Source organism: Gopherus evgoodei, chromosome 20 (assembly GCF_007399415.2).
Source record: "Gopherus evgoodei ecotype Sinaloan lineage chromosome 20, rGopEvg1_v1.p, whole genome shotgun sequence".
In the NCBI taxonomy this organism is placed as follows: domain Eukaryota; kingdom Metazoa; phylum Chordata; order Testudines; family Testudinidae; genus Gopherus; species Gopherus evgoodei.
Genome location: NC_044341.1, coordinates 15,613,991 through 15,625,256, shown reverse-complemented (window position 1 = coordinate 15,625,256; position 11,266 = coordinate 15,613,991). Strand labels below are relative to the sequence as shown.

The 11,266-nt window shown below is 46.3% G+C and overlaps 1 pseudogene; it reads left to right on the top strand.

The window, feature by feature from the left end:
• Positions 1-10,406: 10,406 nt before the first annotated feature.
• On the top strand, positions 10,407-10,986 carry LOC115637606 (annotated as a pseudogene).
• The last annotated feature ends 280 nt before the right edge of the window (positions 10,987-11,266 follow it).

Sequence of the window (11,266 nt, the reverse complement as noted above, 5' to 3'; positions counted from 1 at the left end):
GCTCAGACTAAGAAAAGACAGAGTTCTCTGCGTTCTTGGAAAATTAATAACCTTGTAGCAAAGTTACCAAACATGTGGATGCCTTGGTAGGTCACCAGCTAAGAGTGTGTCATATCCCCCTCTAGTGGTGTGATCCTAGAGGATAAAAACCTATGCTGATGCTGCCAAAGAGTTGATTTTTCATCTCTAATGGCAGAGATTTATGGAGCAGTTGTAAAGTCACTGGGTTCAAACCCTGCTGCTGAACCATGCCAGGCATTATGAAATCTTGGGCATGTGTATCATTAACTTCCTCTGGTCATAGGTAAAATCCAAAACTGTATTGCCAATCTAGGGGAAATTACATTGTGAATGACAGTGTGAGAGATGTTCACATCTTAATAGTCAAAGAGGTGTTTAAAAGCAACTGCTTATGCATTCAGAATAGGCAGATTATGGGGACCTTCCCTTTTTTTTACTTGGACTGCTGTTTCCAAATCTACCCAACCTTCTCATTCTCCATTTCATCTGTACTTGTTCTATCTTTTGCTTCCAAGTTCGGATAGCTGTAATCCTAAATGCTGTGTGGGTCATTCAGAATGAAAAGCTCCTGACAAGTGGGCACTGCCTGAAGATGGACAAATATGGTTGAAGTTTGATTGCTCCTCTCTGTAACTTCTTCCCGTCTACCTCTGAGCAGCTGGGCAAGTTCATGATTAACTGCGCAGAAGCACTGTGTAGAATGTCCTGGGACTCAGCAGTGTAGACGAGACACCTCTGGAGTTCAGGAGGCAGGTAGAAATTCGCCTAACTCCACTGACCTCAGTGGTGATTTACACCAGCTAAAGAGCTGGACCAGCACGCCAGTGTTGAGATGTCAGCTGGTGAAACCATCTCAAACGACAGTGCAGTATGGAGGGATTGGCCACCTTGGCTCAGGGAAACACTCGTGGGTGGAAGAGCAGCCTTTAGAGTGGGGCAGCGAGCTGAAGTTCTGTGCTGTACAGCTACAGTAACAGATACACAGAGTTTAAGGCCAGAAGAGACTATTAGATCATCTAGTCTGGCCTCTTGCATATCACAGGCCACTACATTTCACAGCTACCTGAGGCCCTTCCTTCTTCACTCCACAGTTGGACTGAGGACTCTGCTTCTGCAGCACCCTCAGCCCTCACTAGCCTGAGGATTCCAGGAGCAATGTGCCCTCCATGGCTGGGAACCACATGGCTTCTAGGACACCTGTGAGCTCCTTGTTCTGTTAAGATGTTACTTCAGATCCTGCTTAAGCCTCCTTTAATGCTGCTGAGTCATGAGCTCTGGAAACAGGAATTGCTAAGGAGGCCATGAGCTGCATCCATGGGGAGGGATTGTTGTTTATTTCTATGGGGATATCTAGATTGAAATCAGTGGTGTGACTGCAGTGCATGTGGACATACCCAAGCTAGCTTTGATCTAGTCAGCTCAAGGAACAATAGCTGTGAAGCGGCAGCAGTATGGGTGGTGGCAAGGGGCAGCTTGTACAGCATGTGCTGAAGTCTGTGCTGCTGTGGCTTGGGGCGCCGGATTGGGGCGGGCCGGGGGGCCACGGTTCCATCACTTTTTACCTGCCTTAAAGAAGAGCAACGGGGTGGAGAGGAGTTAGTGGGGGCCGGAGCCCTGGGGGGGGAAGGGTATGAAGGTTAAACAAGATGGCACTGCTGCAGTGTTGGGACACTATTGATAATGGGGTGGGCGGAAGGGGCATATACAATCTTTTACCAATGTATTATTTGCTTTCAGAATTAGTTTAGATTCAGTAGGCAGAAGCCCAATTTGCTGCAGCTTCTGTGCCTCTGCTTTTAAAATACTCATTTGTATTATTAGATTTTCTAAATAGCAATTATTAATACTAATCATTAAACTAAAACCTCAGGGAGAAATTGCCATCTCCAATGATGGCCCTTTGTGTCCCCATGCTGTGTCCCAGAGTAAACACAGACCTAAGCTGAAGCCATTTGTGTAGCGATTAGTTCCAAAAAGTGCTTCCTGGCTTTGACAGCTACAAAACCGGAGAGCTTTGATTCTGAACCCGTCGTTATGCTGAAAGTGGTGTGGAGAGAGAATAATGGCAGGGCAGAGCTCATACTTGGACAGTGTTAATTAGGAAATATAACGTTTATTTTCCTTCAGGTGAACAAAATGCTCCAAGGGTCATTGTTGTCGCAGAGATGATGGGCGAGTATTTTCCTTCTCTCTGGGCTGATCTCATGCACATTGCACATGCAATAGGATTTCATACGAGCTGTTGTGGTCACGTTGAGGAGATGGGTTACTGCCCTCTGATCTATTAGATAGTTCTGGTGCTCCTGCATTGCACTATCAAGGAGACATGTGCCAGTTGTAATTGGATGGATCCATAGTCCAACAAGGAACCCTACATAGATGTGTCAGAATCAACCCAGTTTATCAGTGGAGTTATACTTGGGATCACTGGGTTACTGCCAATGGGCTAGATGCTAGCTGGGGTAAATCAATGTAGCTCCACTGACTTCCCCTGGGAATCTGGCTCAAAATGGCAACACCCAGCCCTTTATTCCATTCTACTCAAAAGAGTTCTTTCACCACTGTAGTATTGAAGCACCTTTCAGCCATGCATGAAACAATGTTAACATCTGTCATGTGTGGTTAGTTCTCTCTCATTTTCTCCCCTCTTTACACCTGCAGTGCACTCAGACATTAAGTGACTAATCCTCCCCATGCCCTGTAAGGTAGACAAGTATTATTACCCCTATTCTACGGACAGGGAAACTGAGGCAGGGTGGCTTGCTCAAGGACACATTGCAAGCTAGTAGCAGGGCCAGGATTAGAACTCAGGAATTCATAATTCCTAGCCTGGATTAGTTAGCCTCAAGTGGTTCAGTTTGTATAGTACCTATAACTTTTTTTTAAACCTATCTTGAATCTGCACAATGGAAATTGCATGAGAGCTTTTGCGTGACCTCCTCTGCTTTGGTCTGGGCCACAAAAACCATATGAAGAACTCTCCTTGCAGTATTTCAACACTTCGCTTACAGTCGAATCGTTGTAGTGTAGCCACAAGTGCTGAAAATGAGCATCAGTGGTTTAAAAGCAACTCACACTTTGTCAAAGCTCCTCCACAATTTCTTTTCAGGGTGAGGTGAACACTCAGGGGAACTTTGGGCAATGGCTCAGGGTGGTTTCTTACCTTGGCCACTTTGCTCATCTCTAATTTTTATAGCTGAGTATAACACTAGCTCTGTTTGCAGCTAGGCCCAGGCCTCCTTTGCTAACACAAACATGTGCTCGGTGCACAGGTTCTTCACGCCCCTCTGCCCACAAAGGCTCTGCATGTGCTTTCTATTGGCTCTGGCCGGTAGAGTGCAAGAAGCAGTGCTACCCCATACCCTAGTCCTGTTGGTTCCCTTGCTGGTGATGCTGAGCCAGGTTCTTCCAACCCCAGCCCACACATACCGTCTGCACTCCCTTTCTGTATCCAGTTGTTTTGGCTAGTTCCACAGCTTCTGACACACATACACTTCCTCTGATCCCTTCAACCTGAGTCTGATCTCACACCAATTTTACACCTCCATATAGCTCCATTGACTGGAACTGGTCTGGGAGTAAATACAAGTAAACTCCAGTCTTAACGTTCACTGGGCCAAATTCATCAGTTGCTAAAACCCACTGAAACCAATGGGGTTCTGGCAAGGATAAATTTGGTCCTGTCATCCCAAAAATCAAGATCTTGAGAATGGGATAGAAGGTAATTCAAATTCTTAGCTTATCAGGCCAGAAGGGAGCACCGTGGCGCTAGTCTGACCTCTCCTATAATATAGGCCGTAGGAGTTTCCTGGTTTAATTCCTGTTTGAACCAAAGATCTTTTTTTTCCTGGGGATAGGGGGAATGCATGAAAGGAGGCGGGAGTTTGGCTGGTGAGTCCTGGTAGAGTGATTTTAAGGTGGTTGTTGAAATACTGGCGTATCCTAAAAAAAAGAGACCCTCAAAGGCAGCTGCAAAGGTGCAACAGCAGGTGTGATGCCACCACGGACACCGCCAGCGAGATGGCAGAAGTAGGTACACCTACATGCCTACTTCAAACACTGAGTAACATCCTGCAGCTGCCAGGACTTTGCCTCTTACCAATTGACCTGGCTGTGCCCTTTGAGTCTCTTCAGGAGTTCAAGGTTTGATGTAAGCCACCTTCAGAAGAGGAAAATATGGACTAGAGGTTCTGGCTCCGCGAGATTTGATAGGAGGAACAGCACTGAGATATGGCAGTGAAGGACCGAATGGCTAGAAAGCAATTAAACAGTGTAAACAGCTCCCTGGCCAAGCCAGCTGCTCTCCAGCTTCTCACACAAGTGCTGCTCTATTTAAGGCTTGAGGCACTAGCAGTTTGTGCTGTTCGTTTGCAGGGCGGAATCGGAGGTACAGCTCTCATGCTGGATACAGAAAGTTCTATGACAATTCTCACAATCTCAGGCTCCCAGCCAGCAGGGTAAGGAGAGATGTGGTGACCTTTTGAGAACAACACTTCAGGAGAATTATGTAACTAAATTCAATGTTGCCGTGCTCCTGGTTGTGGATGTTACAAGGAACACTGTGGCTGGTGTTTGCAGGTGAGCTGGAAAATAAGTCCTAGCAAAGGAAGTGTGAGCATCAGGGCCTAATTCCTATAGACCTCACTTATAGGAGTAACCTTACTGGAGTAAAAGTGACTGGGAGTGGATGATGATTCAGCTGAGTGTCTGGCTTTTCCATCAGGCGCAGCCAGCAACATAGTCCAGACTTCTGTGAAAATTCCTCCATAATTTAGTGCTGCCTGGTCCAGGTATGTTTGTAGGGTTTTTTGTCCCCAACGCCCCGATGGATCCATTGTGGTGATTCTAATCTGCCTAACAGTCAACCTCATGACGCCACAATACAGAATGTAGGAAGTAGATACCAAAAATCTGTACATTTGTTTTGTATATGGTGAGCTGCTCCGTGATCATTCATGAAGAATGTACGTTGACTCGATTATGGAGACATTTACTGTATGACTAGGTTGAGTTAAATCAACAGTGTTTTGGGGAAACAGGCAAGTGAAACAATGACTCTAGACAAGACATCCCCCGAGCAAACATGGGGAGTTACTGAAGGCAAAGTGAGAGCCCTTGGCCCAGAGGAGACTGGCTCAGCCTCCCATGGACCCCAGCCAACTAGCAGAGCCCAAAAGCCCAGGAACTGAGAGAACAAAGAATTCTGGCTGGATACAACGTGACTCTCTCTCTAGAGGGGAGGCAGCAGATGTTGGACACAGTTGTTGAGAAGCTTTCAGACTGACAGATACCTGTTAGGCCTTCCTAGGCTTCCATCAGGGGATGGTTAGCCTCCAGGTAAGATCCACCTGTGTACAGACAGTCTGCTGTTTTAAAATCCCTTTTCTGTTATGTTGCATTTTATTCCTTCTGGTAAGACCAACAACACAGGGGTGTAAGGAGGCTGGTGAGTCACACTTCCACCCCCCGCCCCCACTAGTCACTGCTCCCAATGGGAAGGACCACAGGTGCCAAACCCAATTGGACCTGCTGGGTACACATGGTGGATAAACACAGGGTCCAGGCTAAGTGTGGGAGAACTGAGGGATTCCACCCCAGGAGAAGTAAAGGCCTGACACCTGACAGGGGTGCATCAGAGAGTCAAAGAGGGGGCAGAGGCGCAGCCAGCCCTGCAACCGTGATCCCTTTCTATTAGTACTTATATTACTGTAGTGTCTTGAGGTCCCCAGCACGGCAGGTGCTACACAAACACATAAAACCAGACAGCTGCTGCCCTAAGAGCTTAGTCTAAATACACAAGGCAGAAAAAGGGAAACAGGGGTAAAGTGACTCACCCGGGGTCACATAGGAAATCAGTGGCAGAGCAAGGAACATAGCCTAATGCTCCCATGTCCCAGGCTTGTGCCCTGCACACTGGACCACGCTGCCCCTGATATTTGTATAAACAGGTGATGAAAACAAAAAGAGACACTGAACAGCAGATTGGATCAAGCTGGGGATATTCTAAGCCAGTAAAGTCAGTGGAGAGCCTGCCAGGCTCAGACTCCTTGTTTGATTAAAGCAGGTGCACTGGGATTTCAGCCACAGGCTCCTTGTTATAATTACAAGTGATTGCATTGTTTGGAGAGAGATTTTAGCAAGTCTGTCCATTCTCATTTCCTTTGTGAAAAGGTTTAATATTTCTGCTCATGGGCAACGGGGCCGATGTGCTCTGGAAAGGGCAGTGACCTTATGTGGGCTGCTGCTTGTCTAATATTGTTGATCCAGAGGGTTCCGGTAATTAGCAAGCCTGCTGGATTAGATTCACAGCTGCCTCTTCAAACAGGGTTTATTGACTGTGCAAAAACAATGGGTTTAAAATAGAGATTGTAAGAGTGATGACAGAGTAAATAGCTTCCCTAGGGGCTACTGCCACAAGCCTAGAGCTTGCCAGTCCTCCTGAATCCCTCTTGAGTGGGAGGAGATGGCAAGGAGGTGGCAGAGGAATAACAGTAAGTGAGTCCAACATGAATTGACCACAAAGAGGAAGGGAAAGAAGCATCCAGCAAGTAGAATCTTCTCCTTAGCGCCCCCTGACCTTTGTCACTTTCAGACCAAACCTTGGGGGAGGAGATGGAACTCACAGGGGACCACTCACGACCCTAATACTACAGGGAAAGGAGTGGCACCTTCTCACTATTTGGCTTCTAAAAAGGTACTTAAAGAAATATTCAGCCAAAGCCTATTATCAAAGTTTGGCCAATCTTTAGCCAAATGCCCATTTCTGGCTGAATTTCGCTCCAGTCCTAACCAACGCCGTTCTAATACTGGCACAATAGATGCAGGAAGAAGATCCCAGAGCATTCCAAATGTGTACACCAGATCCTGCTCTGAAATACATTTGCACAATGCCTGCTGATGCCCACGAGAGCTGTTTGTGTGTGTCAAGGGGCAGGAGGGAGAAAATCAGTTGTAGGGATGACACCATTCCAGCCTGCAAACCCGTTATGAAAATGTAACTCAAGCACAAAATCCACTCACCTGTCTTTACCATGATTATTAACACTTATGTAGAATGTTACAGGCCAAATTGTCTGCTCTCATAGCTCCACTGATTTCAGGAGTTCCACCATCACAGATTTGGCCCTGCACATTCAAAGAATTTTACCAACACTACCTAATTTGCCCTCAGAACACTCCTGGGAGATAGAGAGACAGGTGGGGAAATTATGACCAGAGTTAAGTGATCTGCCTACTGCCACACCGCAGGTCAGTGGCAGAGCTGGGAATGGAATGTAGGTCTCCAGTTCTGTGCTTTAATCCATAGACCATGCTTCTTAAGAATGAAACACCTCATCAAATGAAAAACTAGTCATAATATTTTACTGGCCCATCCAAACAAATTGCCCACCTGGGCAAGTGCATGAGTAGATTTTTGCAAGGATGGTAAACTGCTGTACAGTATAGTGAATGTAGATGAGCAGACTCACCCCTGTGGCACCTCCTGCTGGTCATCCTCAGGAATTAGCTCTTTTCCCAGCCAGGAGCACCCTCTGCAAGCCAGTGATCTGCCTGTCCTCTTGACGCCCATGTCCCTCCCTGGACCCTGGTGCCCTTTTAAGTAGGGTGCTGCCCCCTGGCAGTACCCCACCAATCTGGGTCTCTCCTCCCTGGGGAACCCCAACCCATTACCCCCACTTTGCCTCAGAATATGGCTACTACCAGACACCATCTAGCCCCCGCTCCATAGGGCTGACTGCAGTGTACACGCCATTCATCAGTGGCAAAGAAGGGTTTGAACCTGCTGCCTTTGCCTACCCTTAGCTACCTCTCTATAGCCTCAGTACCTGTCCTGGCCCTTATCAAGGCCACAGCCTGGGGCTTTCCAGGCTGGAGCTCCCCAGCTCCTCTGCCTTTCCCCAGCCCTGCTCCACTCTAGGTACCTTAAAAGCAGCAAAGAATCCTGTGGCACCTTATAGACTAACAGACATTTTGGAGCATGAGCTTTCATGGGTGAATACTCACTTCTTCAGATGCAGCTGCTTTTACAGATCCAGACTAACACAGCTACCCCTCTGATTCTAGGTACCTTGTCTCTAACTTCTAAGCAGCCAGGCCCTTCTCCCTCTACCAGCAGAAGGAGACTGTTTGCTCCAGGCTTCCCTGGCCTTTTTATACAGGCCAGCTGTGGTCTGATTAGGGTGTGGCCCAGCAGCGGCCACTCCCCCAATCAGCCCAACTTTTAGAGCTGCAGCTTTTAAGCTCTTCTTACCCCAGCCACAGCCCTCTCATGGGCTGTTTTAAGCCCCAAAGGGCAAGAGCGGGTAACCACCCCGCTACATGAAGATTAACTGTTACTTTTGTTTTAGGGCAATAATGTTAAATAATGGATAGTAATTTCTAGTAATCAGCTACAAATGCACTCATCTGTTTACTCTATTGGTAGCATTTAGTGATAGCTTTAAATATTTAAAGTCTATTAAGATCTTCCAAATATGTATTAATTTTAAGTAATTCTTAATAAACACAACCAAATACCGTAATTTTAATATAAACATTGTATCAGCCGCTCAGAAAGGGTTTAGTATTTTCCTTGAATGTGGTTTGACAGTTCTCCTGTTCCCATGCTAAATAGCAGGCCAAATATTATGGAACATTTCTCACAAATATTTCAGCGCGTTCTGAACAGATCTCACTTTGATGATATCAGTGACACTTCTTATTTACTTTATAAACATTTGTGCGAGCAACTCTTTATTCATGAGAATGTTCCCTGCAGAGCAAAGTCTCACAAAAACTTGTGAGAATAAGCCTTCACGCAAAGCTGCAAGCCAGGAGTGATTATATGGCCATCTTGAAATGCCTGTTAAAGAATGAAAACAGTGCCATGTGACTTAGGTGACCAACTGCACCTTCAAACAATGCCATGTGACAGGTGACCAAGTAAACATTCATGGCAAACAGTTCGTGAGCAGCCCCACAGCTGGAATTTGTTGGCACAAAATACTTACCAAATAACTGAATATCAACCAGCGTCATAAAAATTGCCTCCTGTGTACAGACAACTTGCAAACAGGAAAGGGGGCTGAATTTGATAAATAAACTGCAGGTAGCAAATTGCTTGCCTACCTCTGTTCACTTATGGTAAACATGATTGTGGTTGGAGCAATGCTGACAGCTCCAGAAGAAGGTTCAGCTTACGTGGACAAAGGAAGACTAATTGCGGATGAATCAAAGATTACAGTGTGGGAAGACCTACTGTCACTGGTCAGGGTTCATCCTGGTCCAGGGTCATTCCTTTCATTGCATTCTTAAGTCATTTGTTTGGGACTGTCTTTCGTCCCATGTCTGTGCAGCTCATAGCACAATGAGATCCTGGTCTACGACTAAGGCTCCTAGGGGCGACAGAGGTACAAATAATAAATACTAATAATACAATAATTTGTTTGGTTCACACTTAAATATCCCAAATGATGGGATTCCACTAAGTTTTCCCAGGAGCCTGTTCCACAGGCTGATGCACTCTTCAAATTTGTTAGTCTCTAAGGTACCACAAGGATTCCTCGTTGTTTTTGCTGATACAGACTAACACGGCTACTACTCTGAAACCTGTCTACAAACATTGTACTTCCCAAGATTAAGCCTAAGTTTTCCTTTGCTTAATTTCATCCCATTACTTATGCCTTTACCACCTCAGAATGTCCTGAATAATTCCTCTTTTCTTGGTATTTAGCATATAAGCAAAGAGCCCTCTCACATGGCATTTTGCCAAGCAAGATGTTTAACCCTCTTAATCTTCCATGTAAATCAGTCCCTCCAGCCTCTAAATCATTTTCACTGCTCTTATCTGAATTCCTTCCAATTTATCAGCATCAGCTTGGTAATGAAGTGCCTGTAAATGATGCATAATTTTATCTCTTACCAGTTTGACGGGTGAAATAAGAAACACAATGGCTCAAAAATCTCTGACCCAAGCGCTAAGAGTAGCTCTGAGCCAGACAGATACTAGTGCAATTCCTCTGGTATCTCTCCATGGTATTGAAACACTTATTTACCCCACAGCAGCCACATAGTCCTTGTGATTAATTTTACCCTATGGTATCTTAACTCTGTAACAGGTACATTCACCTAACCAGCTGTCTTCCAGACTAACTGCTGCAGGCCCTGGCAGATTCCACCTCTGTCCTGCCATTTCCACTGCATCCTGGCTCCCGCTTTCTTCGTGTGATTGTGTTGACAGAGCAGGAGAGGCCTGGTGAAATGTGCAGAGCTGGGGCAAAGGGGACACAGCAACCCAATGGCTGCCAGAAGAGCACCCTTCCTAGCCCAGGACGGGAAGGAGGAAATAGGGCAGTGGGGGAAAAAAGCCAGGCACGTGAGCCTCCCTCTTCAGGCAGATTTTTCTGCCTGAGTTAGGCTCTGAAAATGGTCTGCTACTCACTTGATCCAGAGAACCCCACCAAATCGTGCAAGTCAAGGCATTCTAACCTTCGAGTCCACTTCAAGAACCACTCGTGAGACGGCTCAAGCTATCGAGGGCGTGCATATCTGGAAAGCCACTAAATACTTAAAGGATGTGACCCTAAAAAGGCAGTGTGTTCCCTTCCGTCCTTACAATGGTGGAGTTGGCAGAGGTGCTCAGGCCAAGCAATGGAGCTGGACACAGGGACGTTGGCCTAAAAAGAGTGCAGAGTTCCTACCCCACATGCTCAAAAATGCTGAGAGTAATGCTGAACTCAAGGATCTTGCTGTGGATTCTCTGGTAATTGAGCACATCCAGGTCAACAGGGCCCCCAAAATGCGCAGGCGTACTGATAGAGCTTATGGTCGTATCAACCCCTACATGAGCTCCCCCGTCATACTGTGATGATCCTCACTGAGAAGAGCAGATTGGTCCAAAGCCAGAAGAGGAAGTTGCTCAGAAGAAAAAGCTCTCTCAAAAGAAGCCGAAGAAGCCAAAACGTATGGCTCGAGGGTAAATCTGACGTAACAGATGTGCATAAATAAAAAAGAAAACTGAAAAAAAAACAATGGTGCCAATGTCACCATGCTTGGTGCAGTAGAAATGCAGGGACCTGTGACTGAGGGACAGGACTTTTATGTCCTCCCTCAGAACTCCATTGCAAAGGTGAAGTGGGCTGTAGCCCACGAAAGCTTGTGCTCAAATAAATGTGTTAGTGTCTAAGGTGCCACGAGGACTCCTGTTCTTTGTGCGGCTACAGACTATCACGGCTGCGACTGGGACACCTAGGAGTTGTATCTCAGA